A 21061-nucleotide genomic window follows, 5' to 3' on the forward strand; every position below is an offset into this window, starting at 1 on the left:
TTTTTCTTATGATTGGTTATCTGATGCCCCTTATCTAGTCACAAACGTGGCGTTGTCTGTCAGTTATCATATTCGCTCGTTTCCGATTATCGTTGAAATAAGCGGATAAAACTGCTTAATGATTCATTTCATCATTAAAATTATTGTATTGGCTTGAGTCAGATCTACAAATATCCATATTCAGTTACAATAAAAAACCAAACTTACCTCGTCTGGCATCTCATTAACAAAAGGCTGCCGGAAAAGATGTCCGATCATTATAAATATAAATTTTTATGATTGTTCTTACATTCGGTTTTGGTATATGGTATCAACCTCGTTCAATTTCAATTTCATTGAATCGTACAAAGAGGAAAACTGTAAAGTCGGTTTTTATTTTTATTTTTTTGAAAATATATATATATATATTAAATATAGATTAATCAAAAGATATAACTGTGTAATAATTACAAAAATATTCGATACATTTTCAAGATATTAAGATTATCTGGGTTGTATATGTCGTATCTTTAAACGTTATACGTCAACGGTCATTACCGCGATATAATGTGACGATACTAGATCTAAATTACGCAGATATAGAAAATAATTCATCGCGTTTGTCATGAATCTATTTTCGCAATAGTATCAAGAGCTTTAGTAGGGATTTTCATTCTGTTTTCACAAAGAGAGAGATTGCTTCTATATTTCTATTATAATAGAGAAAAGCCGAGAATTTCAACCGGAGAATATCTAGGATCTAGATCTAGCTGGAAAAAACTTCTTTATCCTTTTTTATATTTGTTCTTTAATTTAATTGTATATAAGCCTTTACTGCACCTGCAAATCGGGACGCGTAGGTATATTAATATTTGGACCAATACTTTTATCCATTGATGGCATGCACTGCGCAAATCTATAAGTTTAAATTAACTGAATAATACGGTTGAATTGATTTTTTAAAGAAAATTTTAGGGATGTTTTTATTCAACAACTTAACATGAAGTGTGTTACTGAAGCGAGTTTTAATTAATTGTAGTACTTAAATGTGGAGAAAATAATTGATTTTCTAGTACAATATACTTATGATTATTATCTATTCTTAAATGATACGATAGAAAAAATAATACACCGAAATTTGTATACAGTTAAAAGCTGTTCAATAATAGTAACAATACAGTTTCTTGTCGATTATTTTAGATTTTGGTAGAATCTATATTGTGAACCGCCAATCGCTTTACTTGTAGTATTTGTTAGGAAATAAGTGCCTGTTAAACCAAATTACGAGTGTTCTAAATCTCTGAATCTGAAAAAATTTACTACGTTATATTTTTCACTAAAAGCGGCCTGTTTCGACCTGAAAGTGACATGTTAGTCAATATCTATTGCGATACTTTCTGTTTCAAATGAATTCGTTAGCTTTAGTTGAAATTTTAGAAGCTAAATACGATGTCAAACGAAAACATTAATCGCTCGTGCCAATAAAAGCCATTCTAGACAAACACGTTCGATCACTTAGTCGGATGACGACGGTCATCTTTATCATCATCATCATCTCAGCCTCAAGACGTCCACTGCTTGTCAAGCAAAGGCCAAAGGCCGCTCTTGCGCTACCCGCATCCAGCGGCTTCCCACGACTCTTACAAGATTGTCAGTCCACCTTGTAGGAGGATGCCCACACTGCATTTTCCGCTACGTTGTCGCTACTCCAGAACTTTTCTGCCCCAATGTCAGTCGGCTCTAAGAGCTATGTGCCCCACTCGCTGCATCTGCAGTTCGATAATCCTGCCACCTATTTGTTTACATATGACCCCGGTCATATGTTATTGTAAACAAATAGGAAAAAAATAAACACATGCTAGTGCAACTGGTTTAATTTGGTATTATTCGGTAATTATAATTTGGTGGATGCGTTTGCATTCGTGCACGATGCTGCGTATCCAGCGTGTTGAATGGTGAATTGTCCTTGCGACTTTTTACACAACTCATCGCATATTTGCGCCTCGCGTGTAGTTTCGAGTCGATATTTACCAGCGCTATAGAGTTAGCGAAAAACATGTCTAAAAATAAAATATAACCTCGCAAGGTTGCATGTGGACGAACACGCTGATTTTTCGGGAAAATCGAGGATATGATATTACATTTATTTTATACTCCTTTTAAAATATCAGTTAGATCTTGGTCGAGCATTAAATTCACGAGATGTTGTTTGTGTCCTTAAGTTAAGTACTGGTTATAACAAACTTGAAAACTAGACTTAGCTTAAGCTTTTATTGTAGAATGATAACAATGAAACTAAAATTAAACTACAAGTAAGTCTTATGAGACTGTTGATCGTCGATAAAAATGAGTACCGTTTTATGTGTGAGGTTACACAGCATATAACTAGTCCATGGGTCTAAGATAAGTATTACACAATTCACAAAAAAAATATGTAAAATTAAAAAGTGAAGCCTGTACGTGATCCACTGCTGGCATACAGTCTCGTTTTATTTTGAAGAGATTTGGAGATAATTCCGCCACGATTATCAAGTGCACGTTACACTGTTACACGCATTTTCCATAATTTCCTCACGTTGTTTTTCTTCAACGCCGAGCGAGAGATGAATTATAAACAATAAAAACCATTGCTACCTATGTAAAGAATGATTCCACTTATATTCTCAAAGGAAGAGTATATTTCTTTATTTTATATTTTAAAAGTCAGTATTAACTTAGCAAAGCAAAAAAATACATAAACTGAACTAAAAAGTAACTGGTTAGGTATTTTACATAGAAGGTTTAAATTCAATTTAGCACCAATTTATATATTACCTACGCTAATATTATAAATGCGAAAGTATGACGCAAGCTTAAACTCCAAAGAAGGACTTAAGACTTTTATGCCTTCCACGCGAGTGAACCCACAGGTGACAACAATTTTGTTTTTACATTGCTTTTATATCAGTTGAGCTAAAGTTGCTCCTGAAGAATATCATTCTACCGATAATACGCAGTGTTTATAGGTAGAATAATATGTTTAATTAAATTAAAAAAAATGTATCAATTGTCAAACAATAAAACAAAACAGACTCCAGAAGGAATGCTCCGTCTCGCATCGCATTTCAAATAAATGATAAGTTAAAGAATTATTTTTATCTTGTATTTAATTTCCCATAATATCATGGTCATTTCTGTCACATGTAAATTTTGCTTCTTTTTCTAAATCCTTTATTTTTCTTTTGAACACCTACATACGTTATATACTGCCCTTCCTGAGGCTAGCAGGAGAATGCTTTAAGCATTGAGCCTGCGTTTTGTACAATATATATATATTGTGCTGTGCAATAAAATTTAAAATACATTTAAAGATAATATCAAAATAGATTCAATTACTCAGTGTGGAATCAATTTCAATCTTTATTTATGTAATTTCGTACTTCATTTATCTTTACAAATTAAATGTACGTATTTACGTCATAGCAATAAATTAAATACATATCATTTTGAAGATGATGATGGATGCACATATTATACAATATTATTTATTGCATTTCAAATATTTTTTGGTAGCTGTTTAAGTCTCCTTTGAAGATTTAAATGTTGGCTTAATATTACTGAAATATAACTTATTATTATATGGCATGATACAGACCGAAAATGGTAGAACGTGTTTAATTAAAGTGTCGCTCCGTATGACCTGAATAATTTGGTTTATTTTAGATTTTCACCAAATAACCTATCAAGTCCAACCGAGGTAAACAAACTTCCACGACGACCAACTCTAGCATCGCGCGCTGATTGGCCGCTTTAAATTTACGCTGCTTACGTGACTACCGTGGCTACCATATTCTTTTATTATCTAAGGCAAAATCCATTGGAAACGCAGTATTAATATATATATATATATATATATAATAAATATTATATATAATATATTTTTTTAACATTAAGCTAGCAGCTCTAACTAAAAAACTCTAGCTAAGCAGGAATAGCCGGACGAGGGCCTTCTTCTGTTAGATAGTCATGGTCCAGAACGAGAAAACTGAGCAGGCGCGGTAAATGGCCATTGACGATCAGCGGAGACTCGTCACCCTGGGGCCGTGGATAGATGAAATGTGGCTCTATATTTTGTTTAACAAACGTCAATCGAACAAACAAGGAACGCTTTAAATTTCTTGGGTGTGACAGCATACACAACCTGCGATCTAGTGATGATAAGAAACTTGTAACACCCTGCAGCCGGACACAAACTTACAGTAACTCTTTTACTGTGAAAACCGTCAAACTTTGGAATGCACTACCCAATGATATTCGGCTGTCTAAATCCTTGCCCATCTTTAAGCATCGTTTGAAAAACTATTATCTGTCCATATCTCAATAATGTATGCAAGTATGAAATAATATTATGTAGTTATTGTATTATATTATTATATGTGTATTATTCGGAATTAGTTATGTGTAGTTTATTATTATACTTATTTTCTTTTTTCTGTTATTATCTCCTCTTTCTACCTATAACTGCATTTACCTGTTTTTGTTCGAAGCTTCTATCACCAAAGGTTGCCTGTGAGAGATCGTTATAAGCTATAAGACCGCCTTTGCGCACCATTGGTCACGTTTTTCGTTTCTCTAATGTACTCAATAATTGTTGTGTAACACGTATTGTGCAATAAAGTATTTAAAAAAATATTGAATAACTAAGAAATTTACCAATAATCATCACTTCCCCTGACCCATAGAAAAATTACCACCAGCCTAGCCCATACATTCTTGAGAATAATTCTAAGGATTCACTTTTTACACCTAAAGGTTTTTTGAGACTATTATTGCTGATTGTGTTGACGAAGGCAAATAAACAAAATGTACTTTAAGATAAGATAAGAAAATGAATAATTATATTTATTGGTATAATCTAGGATATTTAAAACAACAAACTGTATATAAAAGAGAGATATATGTGGAATTGAAAATATATAGATTACTACTATTAGGTACGAAGAAAATTACATTTTAACAGAAAAAGTCGCAACATATTTTAGTGACTTATTGCTTAAATTTAAATTTTATCGGCATAGTAAGGTATATCTCAAAAAATACGCGATATATAACACCTGAAACTATTGACTAAATTAATATGAAAGTTGTATATTTTTAGAATTATTAACTTTATATTATTTTTCGAATCAACCATTATCATTTAATTTAAAAAACGCGCATGATTCGTTTTGACGTCATTCCAACTAATCAGTCATCTAAGATTTATTGAAACGAAATACGGTCGAAGCTGATTGATAATGTTTTGGGGTTTAATTTGGTTCTGTATCACTGAAATTAATTTAAATTTATTAATATTATATGTATTCGAAACAAATCTGACACTGCAGAAATACCTCGTTAATTATACGTGATCTCAGACACTACAAAAGTGAAATTGTCCTAAAAATAGGGGTATATTTTTAAATAATATACATACACGGATTACAGACTGAGGCTTAACCCGTGTAAATTTAAAAAGAAATACTTTAATATTATTCCATTGAGGCATGGTTCTCTAATCCCAATTACATATATTGGTCGTGTCCTTTAAGAATTTACTTCGTACCCTACTTGTAACATTTTGAAATCGACTTTATGATATTCCGATTCGTTTAACACTTTAATGTTATAGTATATTTATTCATTGCTGTATATATGACTTTCTGATATTTCGCGACATGCTCAGCGGTAAAAAACTTGAAAGTTAGTTTTTCGTAGCGACTAACCCAACTCGAATCTCTCGGGTCTGAAGACAGTCCTTAATGTGGGTATCGAAGATAGAGTATATCGAAGGTATCCTTAAAATTTTAAGTTTGTGTTTATTATAGATTAAGACATTTGCCGATAGCCAGACTAAACATATTTTTACCCTGGGACTAAGACCGACTCGTTTACGTGATGCAAACGGAAAGTCGGTTTCTTAAGCCGATATGCCGCCGCCGCCCTCTTTTCCCTTTAGAGCGCGTGGAACATACCTTACCTTCAGGTATATCTGTTACTATATATTATTGTATTAATTAGAAAAGTATTTTATTGTATTAAACAAACATTTTTTTTTAATTATTTACCTAATTCATGTTGGCATTCTTTAATTATAAATGATTTCGATAACCATTCGATACCATTCAACGTTTCACATCTACTGACCGCTTCGTGACCGCCATATTTTTACTAAGTTCATAATTAAGTTCGGATGAATTGTAATTAAAAACTTGTTGTGTAGTTCCGGTTTATTTTAGAATCAGTGACTTTAAACAATCGATTGTAAAAAAAATTGTGAGTACCATTTTAATTACAATTGATAACTTATATATTGGAAAGTAGTGTGACACATTCCAACGTTGGTGACTATTGAAACCCACTTATAATTTCGCGGTTTTATAGCTTCGCGGGTCGCCCGCGAAACTTCGAGTTTATTCAAAATATTTTTTAGGAATTTCAAAACCTATGACAGGTTTTGTTTTGTTTTGATTTCAATGTAAACAGCAAGTCACTCATCTACATTTGGCGCAAAAATTATGAAACTTTATTAAAAATGATTTTTTTAATGTCAAATAGTATAAATTATTTAAGTTAGAATTCCACCCTGTCGATAACAATTTACTTTTAATCTGTTTACGTTTTTCAATTTTTATCTTAAACTGGCCAGTAACTTTTTCCGCTCTATAAAATTAATTGTAACAATTTAGTAAATTGCAATCAAGAACCTTCTTTATTTTTCTGCACATCTAATGGCTTGAGCTCTTATGTGTCCCATAATCACTGAGACAAAAATTGGCTTACATATTTAATATATAAGATAATTCTTTATTTCCAAGCATGTTATGTATGTACTTGTCTATGTACGGAACTGACAGGTATTCTGGTATCTGAGTAAAGACGTAATAATACCTACAAGTTGCGGGTGTATTTGAAACTCCTCATATTTTATATGTCCCCTGAGGAAAAACTAAACTCGAATTTATTATTTTAGTCATTGAAAAGTAAACCTAGTTTAAAATATGAATTATAGCCATTCTGAGTTTGGTGAGTTCGGTGAAAAAATCTTTGGAATCGGTATCATTATTTGTTTTTAAAAACCGCTTTACTAAGACCAAGATCTGTGATAATTGGTGGATTATAGACAAGAACTCTACAAGGAGTGGAAAAAAGAGGATTTGACTGGAACCTTAGGATAGGGTGGGGTAGCTTGGTAGATTTAAAAAAACTGTCTAATAATAAGGATGAACTTTTAGGACGAGCACAGAGTTTGGACAATTCGCTAAACGGAACCGAAGAGAATGAGAGGATAACTATAATGATTTTACCACAAAGCGACCGCATAAAAATGTCTTCTCAGTTGAGCGGAAAACAAACACATTCAAGTTACAGGACGTTAGTAGGTGAAGTCTTCATAGCTCCTATAATTATTCTGAGCCTTTTATATTGGATTTTACTAAGTTTTTCCGAAATGGTTTTATTTAGTGAATAGTACATAGTCTAAATGACTACGAACTGTTGCATTGTACAGAAGTTTCAGGGAAAAGGGGTGAGCTCCCGACCAGACACTTGAGCCTGCTTTAAGGACGTTAATGCCTTTTTTAAATTTTTTAAAAATATGTTCAGTGACAAATTCCGTTCAGTTTGCTATCGAGTATTATGCCTAGAAATTTTGCCTTATTGACAAAGTTTATACGCTGATCCCCACATAATACGGGAATTAGTCTTATTCGTGTAAAAGCAACTACTTGAGTATTATTTACTGACAGAAATAAGACAAGGTCAGAGAGCCTTACATCAAAATAATGCAAAACGGAGTTAAATCGCAATGTTAAATTTTAGACAGAAGAAGGTCTAAGATATAATACAATGTCCTCAACATATAGAAAAATGTTACTTACGTCATTAACAGACAATTCGAGATCGTGGATATAAATGAAGAGGGCTGAGGACTGAGTCTTGCGAGAGACCTTTTCAGACGAATGTGGGGAGAAGATTACAATTTTGGTGTTAAACAGAAATTGATCTCCAAAATAGCAGACTACATATGAAATGAGTATTCCTTTTAGGGATGGATAGGATTTTTTAGGAGATGTTCAGTTACTTTTATTAATGTAGATGATAAAACAAAAGGTCTAAAAGAGTTTGGGTCTAATGGGATTTTTCCTGGTTTGAGGATGGGAATAATAATCTGGGACTTCCAAGATTCCAGGACGATACCTGCTGAGAATAAAAAAAACGCCATTTTCCCATGGTGCTCATCACCAGGGGAGAATGGAGTGCCCTTAAGTACCTTTAGAGCCCTGAGAGAGCTAATGGACTATCCATATCACCTGATAAAAATGTTGGAGACGACGTTATAAAGCTAAACTGGCATGGGACAAAGGGAGGTTCAAGTTTATTTCAACAGCATGACGATAAAGGGTCGTCAATAAAAGAAGGATTAACAAAAACATTCTTTGCGGTAGTGGGATGCACAACTGTTTTCTTTGAAGAGGAATCAGGAGTACCGGAGTACTTATCAACGAAACGTTTGCGATAGGGAGATGGTGAAGGGTCAATTTGTGTTTTTAAGCCCCCGGGATCGGGAGGTTCAGGAGGGGATCGATATGCATTATTTACTGCATACTACTACTATACTACATTAAGTTTACTACATTAAGTTACCAACTAATATACTATAACTATAAAAGTAAATTAACACTAACCGTAACCGAATAATGTTAGTAACACTCAAAAAACCACAAAAATATAACTATTTGCACTGATCATTTATGAAAGAACTAACACGTGTGCCAAACAAAACTAACGCAAGGGATAAAACTTTGTAAATTTATATATACTATAAAGACTTATTTTCTTTAAGCGTAAATTACATGAGCACTTAACTATTAATTTTTCGTAGACTTTTCCTTTCCTTTACCTATTATTTTTTTGATTTCCGTTTATTCTTCCCCCTTTTTCCCCAGTGTAGTGAATTGCTAACTGCTAACTAATATATATATAAGTTAAATGTGATTTCCGGCACCAGTCCTAACCAACAAACCCGAATTTTCGCATTTTTTGATGTTTGACTGCTTTTTTTAGAGTTTATAGTTTATGTTTAGGTGTAGGTTATAATGTTTTAGCCTCATTGGTCTAATAGCTAACTTATAGGGCTACAGAACCCAGCTCTGTGTTCAGATCTAAGCTAATAAATTATATTTTAACATTTGGTTCTTGACCAATAATACCCAGTCTCGGCGCAGGGACTGATGGTGGTTATATTCCCATTTCTCGGAAAGCACATAAACCTGTGACCATTGATATGGTGACTCTCTTAATACTTTGAGAATCCTGGACTGTTGATAGCAAAAATTATCTTATTCTATATTGCACCACTATAGCACAAAATCTGTTCTTGCTCACATAAAATTAATAATTACATAAAATAATTTGTATATTAAAAGAATTTGAGAGAATTATATTGAATTAGGATTCCAATTACTCGATTAAATATTCAAACCTTACAACAGTTGATTAATTGTCGGCTTATAACGACTTTATATTACTAACTACTATACTTAGTTCACATCATTGATGACATCACAAATTAATCTGGAATTATTAATAAAAATGTTTTATGAGTCTAATAATCCCAACCACATTTAATTTTACAGAATTACCTAGCTTTAATTTATTAATAAATGAAAGCCGAGGAGAGCCGGTCATGAACGAAAAATTTTCTTCAACGTCTCGATGAGTTAAATAAAATTGGCATTAATTAAATAAATCCCGAGTCAAAGTATTGTTTTATGAAAAACATTATGTTCGTAAGAAATAAGTACAGATAATTTTGTTCGATATCTGAGGATTACATTGATTATTTTCCGAGTGATGGATTATTTAGATTTTATCAATAATCCTTGCGTAATATATTGGGAGTACTGGATCGATTATTAAGACACAAAGAATTTTTCGTCTTAGTAATGTCTTTAATCGATTAACTAGTGGGTCGCCCGCGAAACTTCGCGTTTATTCAATATTTTTTTTAGGTTTTTCCAAACCTATGACCGGTTTTGTTTTGATTTTATTTCTTTGTAAACTGCTAATCATTCATCTACATTTGGCGTCAAAATGATGAAACCTTTTTTAAATGATTTTTTTAATGTCAAATATATAAGTTATTCAGTTACAATTATAGTTTATTGATAACAATTTACTTGAATTATATTTAGAATACATTTTCACAATTTACAGCTAAAATATTGTTAAGTATTATAATATTTAATATAATTTTTTAATTTGTTTAATGGTGTTAAATGGTCAATGAAATGAAATGTGAATTAGTGAATGATCGTTCTCCATTAATGAGACCATGCTGCTAGTTGTTGTCTATTTGTATCTTGAGTGAATGTTCAGACCCGACTTGAGATATTGCAACGTGTTTTTGACCGTGTGAGAAGAGCTTAAGCTTGGCAAATAAAGGCTGACTTTGTCAAAGTTTGTCCTTGGCTCTTATTAATCGACATGGCAAATGCCAACATGACTGGAAATTAGCGACGGTTCAGAAGGTCTAGCTTCGCGTTCAAGTTACGAAGCAATTAAGTGATAAGGTGACAATATAACCAATTTTAAGTTGCGTGGTGGAAATCCTTACACGTTGAGACTATTCAAATGTTCAATTGGGTATCGAGTTTGCTCTGCAAAATCGTCTGTGACAAGAGAGTCGACGCTTTTGTAGCTGTGACTGACCGGGTAGTTTGTCTTGGACCTGTTGATTGATTTGGTCGCAGTAATGGTTCTTAGATGCAAAAATGTCACAGCCACTGGCTTTTTTATTGCGCCTGCTGAGAAATCAGTACCAGAAATGTGGTTTTAATGACTAGTACAACAAACTGCTCAGGGTCACCAATAAGTTCAGAATTTGGCAATTTTTCTTCTCGATTATCACCGATACGAAGAAGAAACGCAGGACAGTAAAGTGCGGCAATACAACAAACAAAACGTGTGTCATAGTAGGTTCGCACGTTTTTTATTTGCTTTTTTTAATACAACTGCGCCGCTCTAATCGGCCAATATATTTTTTCAAAATCAATTATTTTTTTAAATCGCAACAATTGAATGAGTTGCAATCAAGTATCCTCTTTATTTTTCTACACATCTAGGGTTGGAGCTCTTCAAAATGAAACCATAACCGATTTTTTATGAGCAACGCTCGGCTTTCGCTATTAATATTTAGGATTATTGTCTTTGAGGAGGAGGAGAAGCCCACCGCCAGTCGGTACCACCAATTCATTACATATTCTTTTGCTAAACTTATTTTGTTTCATGTTCCAGTTTGAAGGGTTATTGTGCGTAACAACATCGTAATTACAATTACAAAGTACATAACTTCTCAGTTCCGGTTTTTATTTTTTGCAATGCCAATGTCTATGGGTATGGTAACTACAAAGTATCAGGGGACCCATTTGCCAGTGCCATCTATTACAAAACGATGTTCATATGTATTATATATAATTTATATAATATTAGCTAACACGTTACAATGTTATTTGAAAAGTGTAATCCGATAAAACTTTAGCAAAAAATACTGTCCGTCTCAAAGGTAGGTCCAAATATTACGGTGACCGGTTGAATGGTCATCTCGTTACGAATTTTAACAGAGTAACAGTAACAGTAGTATTTTTTAATAAAATTCATACACGTGCCAATTTCACGGTCATCGGTCAAACGATGCAAAAGTCTACTCAGAAATCTAATCTAAAACAAATAGTAGACCAATATTCATTTTCATATACAGGATATAGACATAGCAAACGTTAAATACTTTATTTTATATTAAATAACCCAAGTTCTAATACTAAAGACGGTTTTAATAACTGTTCACGTCTTATGTACCTAATATACGAGTATGTGTTACTTAGGCTATGCAAAATTAATTTCAGTAGCCTCCATTTTGCTTTTAATTTTTTAGGAGACGAGTGATGCTCCGTATACAACTTTTCGATCTTAATCGAAGATGAATAGTCCACCACATTTTAAATTTTTATTAAAATAATAGAAGAAATGGTTGTTTAACTGTTAAGTTAAAAATAACATAATTACAGGTGGAAATTTCTGCAATTTAAATGACTAATCCTCTTAGCTTATTTATAGCATAGACCAAAAGAGTCGACGTGAAGTAATAACGTTATTTTGTATCAATCAATAAAGTACACGATGCAATTATACGGGCGCCATATTTTTACTATTAAAATTGAATATTCAATATAATTTTCTATACTAAATGATATAGACTATATACAAACAGATACATGTATTGACGGCATCACTTAATATTAGTTGATATACGATACTAACGACGTTTCGATTTCTTATACCCTCTATAATAATACTATAAAAAATGGAATAATTCATTGAAAAAGAGAGTATTCGGGGTAGCTGTGTAGGTGACTGTGTGTAGGTGGTGTTGTATATTTTACGCTGACTGAACATAATGACGTAACAAAAATAAAAGCTTACAATAAACTTTATGTAAAATAATTTAATCAAACTGAATTTTCATTTAAAATGGCATATCTATATATAGAACACTAGAGACCCGGCGACCAGCTTGAGCGACGTTAACGTTGATTTATATTGTATGATAATATTTAGCCAAATAATTCTGAAACACGCTGAACATAATGGTACAAATTTAATTTCAAAATACTCAGTGGTTTTTGCGTGATGTTCGATCAAAAGACAAACAGCAACTCTTATTTATAAATGTAAATAAATATATATAAAATATATTAAAAAGAACCTCTGAGGTAATCATTTCAAATCAGAAACATAACTATATCTATTATATGCACCATATTTATTATACATGCCACCGCCGAGATTAATTTTCGTAATTTATTTTAGTTCGACGTAATTTGTTGCTTTATTGTACTTAAATAGATTAACGTAGATTTAATAATCGATCCTTTGACATCAACCTGATTGCATCGTAAAATTAATTATTTACCTAAATTTTCAATGGTAGCTTTAAATTTAATTTCATCCTGCAACATAACTTATTGACTAGCTTACTTAAGGGGACTACATGAGCTAAATTCAAGTTTTATAATGCAAAAAAATATATGATAATCTTCAGGATACATGCTAGTTATTTGTTATTTTGAAAACATTATGTAATTAATTTGGTACGATAGAAAAAAATCACCAAGTTACCTCTAAAAAAATCTTTTAACAAATAATAACTATAAAAAAAGTGAAACGCGTGAGGAAAACTAAAAAACGTTTATATAAATTAAGCGCCGAACATACATATGAACGATATGAAAAGGTAAGAATATTTTATTAGTAAACATATATTTTTTTTAAATAAATTATGAATATTGAAAACATCTATTAGAAAAAAATGTGCAATCAGTTCGCATAGAATCAGATTTTTCGAGCTATTCTTTAAATATTACGATAGAGTATTTGGTCAAAGTAAGTAAAACAACAATTGAGAATGACTACCTTCGATCCTCATGAACTCGAAGCAAAATGATATTTTGCATTAAAAGTACTATGGGGCATATTTATATATACATATTTTTTAAATACATACTTTTATAATTAATAAAAATATAATTATTAACATATATTTATTTTTTACAGAATAAAGTCGAAAACAATAACACGGAAGCTATTTATATTGCGTAAGAGTTTAATTTTATCGATTTTGTTTATAATAGGAATTAAAGTTATGTATGAACTAATTTTAATAATAAAAAAAAAAGTAAAGTAACAAAAAAAAATTTTATTGTTGGGAACCAGAGAACTAGAATATTTAGAAGTGTCATTTGTACGTAATTCAAAAATTTTAATTTTTTTGTAACGTCCGCCATATTAGATTGAATGTGGCAGCAACTTATGAATCGTGCATTGTCATCGAGACTAAATATGTGTGCCAACTTTCAGCTCCATAGCTTCAGTGGAAGTGGGTGTAATATTGATTGCAAGATTCCAGGACATATGTACATACATGCAAGTGAAATTAAATAAAAGATTTTAATAAAAACATTAACACTAAATGTTTTTTTTTTTTTGTAGTACCAAATATAAATAAAAATATTTTAAGTTTAATTAAATCAGTTTTATTTTTTAATCATTTTCGAATAACAGTCAAAAGCAATACAAAAAATTCTAATATCCTATCTATTTTTATGAGATTTATGATTAAATCTAGTATGATTAACCTAGTTAACCAATGATTCAACCAAATCGTCTTGACGACATTTTTTTCTAGTAAATATTTAGATGATTTTTTTTTAATTGAATATATATTTTTTCTTTGTGAACCGATATTAATAAAACGAACAAACACTACGCTATATGTTACCCCACGGTTACTACACTACAGATTTCGAAGACTTACGATTTTATTATATAAATAGATTATCAAAATTTTACAAAATGTTAAAAATTGGTATGTTTTAATATTTAGTATTATATATATAAGAAATTTAACTAAGAAATTTAGTAATATAATATAAGAACTAATTGTGGTATAATAATATAAATAAAAGAACAAAAGGTTAAAACTATTTTATATTTTATTGTATACAAAATATAAATAAATATATTGTAAGTTTAATTGAATCAGTTTTATTTTATAATCATTTGTTAACTAACATCGAAAGAAATAAAAACAATTTTTGTCCTATCTATTTTTTATGAGATTTATGATTGATCGCTCGGTTTAGCGCCATCTATTAGAATATTTAGGCGTAACCTCGTTACCTCGCTTAATTATTAGTTCACGGGCTTGCCGTTTTTGTCGATTTTGTAAGGGTGTGCGTGCGATTCTCAAGGGCACTTAGCTCTTGTAGTCCTCTTAAATATAGTATATTATAAGAAGAATTAGTGTGACTTCCCGAATGTCAAACGTCAAGCTGTCAGACGTCTTTTAAATTCATTCAATTTTGGCGGCAGACAGCGCGAAATACGTTCAGGCGTAGCTTTGTTAAGCTGTTTTTGTAATTAAGCAAACCAGAAATTGATTAAAATATTTTGTTATTAATTAATTGCTATTTTATATTAATGTAGTAAATTTATTAGAAGTAAATTTGTTTTGTTAATAATATTCATTTTTGTATGTAACGTTAATGAAAAAAATTTTTCAGCACAAATACTTTTATCGTGGAACGGTCCCGCACTGTAAGATTCGATTTTGAACATGACGTTACAGTACTGCCTCACTGACTGACAGAATTCGTCTGCAGTCAAGTAAGTTTTTACTTTTTAGTAAAACGATGACTGAATGATGATAATGACGTTGGCTGTGTCACCAAACTAAGTATTAAGTATGCTATTAACATTAACATATGCAATATATAATTTATTATTGGTAATTAACGACAAATATTTCACTTTGCGAAGGTACTCATTTTTAGTTCTATCAGGTTTTCGTAATTAAGTTTGCCGTCTTTTAAATTTCATCGTTTCCATTTCAGAGTAGCTATGTAGTCCTAATATTAATTCCTTAATGCGTACCCAAAGGGTAAAACGAGACCCTGTTAATAAGACTCCGCTGTTCGTTAGTCTGTCTGTCCCTTTGTCACCAGGCAATATCTGATCTCATTTATTTCTGTTGCCGCTATAACAATAAATACCAAAAAACAGAATGAAATAAATATTTAAGTGGAGCCTATACAACAGAGATGATTTATTTAGCGTTTTTATAGATAATGTACAGAACCCGTCGTACGCGAGTCCGACTCGAACTTGGCTGGTTTTTTTTTTACAATATCGACTGAATTGTATTATTAAAGGCTAATGTAATGGTCAGTTTTTCTTACTTACTTAAGTTGAGCTAGAATCTGAACTGTTGCAATACACACGAATGCTACCGATGAATGTGAACCGCCCTTATGCGTATCACGTAAATTTAAGATAAACTGAATACATACTATAAATAGTTTATTTCTTTAATGTTTTATGTATAGTTTAAATGAAATGAAATGTTATCACTTAACTTTAAGAGGCTTCTACAAAGATTTTCAATTAAGTCATTCGAAATTAGTTCTATAAGTAGAAAATGAGATTCAGTGTTCCGCAAAAAGCATTAAAAGTCGCTGTCGTTGGTCTGCGCTTGATTTTTCATCCGTCGAGTCCAATTAGTGCCTTAGAGGAATTAATATTACCTGTATTTTGCACATACTTGTAAACTATAACAATTAATCCGACGCAGCTGCTATTTAAAGGCCTCTTTAGCCGAAATGAATAGAGAATATTACGTCAACGGCGTGAAACCGTCACCGCGGAGCACTCTTAAAATATCATAATGTAACATTTAACTATAATAGGTATAAAAGTAAATCCTTTGAATTATGAAATAACGCATCGCCAGATTTTTGTATTCTACGTGTAGTTATTGAAAGCTGTAGTTAATTATAAAGATAGTGGAAGCCATTGCCTAGACCATGATAATATAGAATATGAAAATGTGAATACTATACGATAAAAAATGTCTAATGTTTTAATACAATTATTAAAGAAAGCATCACATTACACGAACTATCAAACAGAAGAACAGGATTATGAGTATTACATAATCAATTATATAGTTTTTATCTTAATCAATGTTGTCATTTCTTTCCTTCCTCATTGATTTGACATTGACAAGAAGAAGATAGCAATATTTAACTAATCACCCATTCAATGACGATTTATTATTTCTAATGAGACGAATCCGCAAATTCATTCGATTTTTAAAACTGAAATAAATAAACCATGTTTCTTTATACGATACCTTTTTCGAACTATCATTGAGATATAATTTCAAATGAGATTTCTTAATTTATTATTTATTATAAATTAACTTATCCTAGCTCTAACTTTAAATTAACTTTTCCAAATAACGATGTCCGAAGTCGTAGTTCAAATTTAATTTTTAAATATATTTTACTGCTTTCTTTAGATTTAAATATATGGTGATCGAAAAACATATGTGAATGTCCGATAAAATATTTATCACCAACCGTAATCAAATCCGTGACCCTGTCGCGACGAGATTCACGACCAATACGCCAGAGGGTCATTTAACGCAGACCTAAATCATTTAATACGTGTTACGTTTTTATCTACATAATGGACGTAAGACTTAAGTTGAAAAATTAATAATCTAAGGTTATGTAATATAATATTAAAGCTTATCATTTATTAATTATAGCAGTCGTTACTTTTATACGATATAAATCGCCTTTTGTGATATATAGTTTCAACAATTAACTTGGAGAATATTCATAGACTGGCTGAACGTCTCGGTCTCATAGTCAATCGTCATTTGCCATTTCTTCTTAATACAACGCTGCCTAAAACATTATAATTCTAGTCATGTATATAACATTTATCAAATAATTTAGAAATGTCTTTGATGTGATTAGATAATGCGATTGCACATTAAAGCATTTTGCGCATTAAATTAAAACAGTTATATGTTATCACCGTGATAAGTTATGCAAGAGAATTAAGATAATCTGGCAGGTGTGATTAATGATATTGAAATCTGTCGAATATTATATTACAAGAATATATATTTGAAAATAAAAATAGATGTCTTGTTTTGACGTCACACTATTATTTTAGTAATAGGCCAGGTTAGGACACGTGAATCTTATCGTGAGGAAACCTGCATCCGTCAGATTAATACGTACTATTTATGTTCTCCAAACCACATTGAAGCGCAGCGCGCAACACACGCCTAGCGTGGGAAGTTAACACCGTGTTGCTTACTTTCCCTTACTATTATATTTATACGTTTCGTATTATTAAATAAAATGATATGTATGAGTATTAACTTAAAAACATATAGATTAATTAAAGATAGATATCACATTAATATGATAAAATAAATCATGTAAATATAGAAATCATATATATGATTGCTTTCTAATCTAAAACCAGAATAATTATTATTTAATTGTTCCAAAAATATCTTTATTGTATATACAATAAAGATATTTTTGACATTTCGTGACAACAAATTGGCAATTCATTGGCAAATCACGGGGGCGATTATATTTACACGTTCCAGACTGTATTCCGATCCAAATTCGACTAATCCTCACAAAAAAAAACAACCAAGTACCAATTCTACTTATCTTAAACATTTATCGGTTACAATCCGATTATATTTAGAGACACAACTTCGACCGAACCGCAACTTTTCTGTTTGTACTATTTGCGTTCTCGTATTGTTCAAATGGTCGAGTTGAAACTTTGTAGTACTTGAAATCCTCTTTCATAGCAGCGTACAAAAGATGACGCGCCTGAGGCACATGAATTTTTTACCAAAAAAAAGAAGGGACTGACGGTGCTATTTTATAAAAAAATAGAATCAAATCAAATTAAGTATTGATTATAAAAGCTTATTTTATGTATAGATGTATTGTGGTATGCACATTCAACAGAATAAATCGAAAGAGTAAAATATAAAGATTTAATATCAAAAGGTCATTAAAATAATATTTTTAATTGGGTAAGCTTTCGTCTCATATCGATCTTATAAGCTGGTTGTATCGTCATGATACGGAATTAATTTAAACTAGTGGATATCCCGCGAAAATTCGCGTTCATTCAAAGATTTTTTAGAAATTTCGAAACCTATGACACGTTTTATTTTGATTTCATTTCATTTTAAACTGCAAGTCATTCATTTTCATTTGGCGCCGAAATTATTTTTTATGTCAAATAGTATACATTAGTTCAGTTAGAATTGGAGTTTGTTGAAAACAATTTACTTTAATATTGTTTACGTTTTTAATTTTTGTCCTACCTTTTTTCCTCTCTCTAAAATTTATTCTTTATTAAATTGTAACAATTTAGTAAAAGATGCAGAGACATCCAACATCTCTTCGCAAAGCCAAAAGATCAAGCAGGTCGGAAAGGAACTGGTCGTCGATAATTCGAGCCGCTCTGCGTTGAATACGGTCAAATGGAAGAAGCTGAAACTGGGGAACACCCGCCCAGTGGTGAGAGCAGTACTCCATGGGAGGCTTAATTTGTATAGTTTTAGGCGGTGGGCCGACGTGAAGTACCGTCTTGCCTTGCTGAATACACCAAGCTTTCTTGATGCCAATTTAGCTTTACTATCTAATTGACCGCGGAACTAAAAGAGGTTTGAAACATCAACGCCAAGTATTCAGATAATATGGCGGCAATGGGAATACGACATATGCCGATATTTAGCGGTTAACGCGCTAACTCGAGTCTTTTTGGGATTGAATTGGACTAGGTTTAGGCGGTTTAACAAAGACTCGATTTCAGACACAAGTTTGTTCCGGTTTTCGCCAATGTTTTCCGAGAAATATTAGCACGGCCTGTATATAAGGTGTCTCCGGTACATATCATTGAATTTTCTTGATTTGCAGGAGAAACAGAATGGGCGATAGTACACAGCCTTATGGATTACCAGAGTTAACGAATTTTAAATCAGAGCATGCACCGTCGACAACGACCTTGATTCTCCGGTGAACTGCATTAAAGTTGAAGTTCAGCCCCCTTATGTTGCAGAAGTCTAAGCGAGGGTGGAAGGGGTTGCAATATGATGCCAGCTCCGCTTGTCTCGAGCAGTGGTGAGCGCAAAATTGCCCAAGAATTCGGAGGACAGACTAGACCCAGAGATGGACTCTCCGCCTCAATCACTGATGGTATCACGGTTCAATTGAATAAAGGAAATGTATTTTATTATTAATGGGAAAATATTAAAAATTACATTTACATATCTTTTACGGAAGAAAAACTCTTTCTTACGACACTTTATCTATTTCTGCAACTTATCGAGGATTACGAATTAGAATCCTATAACAGTGATACGCCTATTATAATATATTATCATTACTTCAAAAAATATATTTTTTAAATCCGTTACATACTTTTTTCTGTGACTTTAATTAAATCATAATAACAAACATACTGTAATTTTGGGTATATTTTACATCCAATTACAACGTGCGACATTAGAAGTTTCTTATTGCCATTATATTATTATATTATATGTTATATGTTATTATATTTGTATTAATATAAAAAAAAAAATTATGGCACTTAAACGATTTGATAAAGTAGTCAATTGCACAAACGTAAACATTGACAATTTCCAAGCCCCAGGCTGCTTCTGAGAATTTGACAGACAAATATATTAAGTTGTCTGTGACAAAAATATACTCGTTGGGAATCCTGGAGGTATCAGTCTTATCAACCAATCTAGACCAATGCGGATGTAAAGTATTATAATAATACTTTAAAACTAGCGATCCATCATGTTCCAATATAAAATAGTTTTCACTTTGCATGTTGATCACATAAAATAAAGATATTAACACAACCTCTTTCTCAGCTCTCCTCTTATGAAGGTTTGCAGCTTTTAACTTACAATTGTAACAGACATACAATTGCAAATTTGATCCCACAATCATCGTTTAACATTCATGTGGTCACAGAGCCATTTAAATTGGTCACTTCCTTTATGATAAATTCCCAACAAAAAGACCTAACTGAAGTTTAGGAAATCACATTGACAATCCGCCCGTCTCGTAGCATAACCAGAAAAGCGTCAGACAAAGAGTTATTCTTTGTGAGAAGTATGAGACTGCCCAATAGATGTCCATTAAGGTCGCGGGTCTTGAACGGAGCGTCGACAACAGTCAGCGTTATTTTGCCGATCACTAAAACCGTCATGCAGTGTTATGACAACCTGTTGATACATTATAGTGAGCATAATAGTTCGGTTCTTATTTTGGGCATAGTACTCCGTGTCAAACTCGTTTCCGTACCTGACATGTTCACTACACGGTCATGGTATGAAACTGTGTACACAAAATGGACTTTTCACAAACTGACACACTAGTTAGAAGTTAAAACTCTAGATGGTAAATACTATTTAATAAAAATCGTCAAAAACGAGCTACATCGTAAGTATTCAATACACTCACAAATGTTATTCTTAGAAGATATCAGATGCCTATAAACGCAAATTGTAAAAATAATGTGTTTGAAATAACAAAAACATAGATTATTTTTTGCAAAGGTCTACAAAAGGCTTAGTTCTGCCATGTTATAGAGT

General features: G+C 31.9%; 1 protein-coding gene across 1 annotated transcript in view; it reads right to left on the reverse strand.

Annotated features, from left to right (window-relative positions):
* LOC113403861 (sodium channel protein Nach-like) overlaps positions 1-21061 on the reverse strand; it is a 44825-nt gene that overhangs the window by 11446 nt on the left and 12318 nt on the right. The window lies entirely within an intron of this gene.

This window comes from Vanessa tameamea, chromosome Z (assembly GCF_037043105.1).
Source record: "Vanessa tameamea isolate UH-Manoa-2023 chromosome Z, ilVanTame1 primary haplotype, whole genome shotgun sequence".
In the NCBI taxonomy this organism is placed as follows: domain Eukaryota; kingdom Metazoa; phylum Arthropoda; class Insecta; order Lepidoptera; family Nymphalidae; genus Vanessa; species Vanessa tameamea.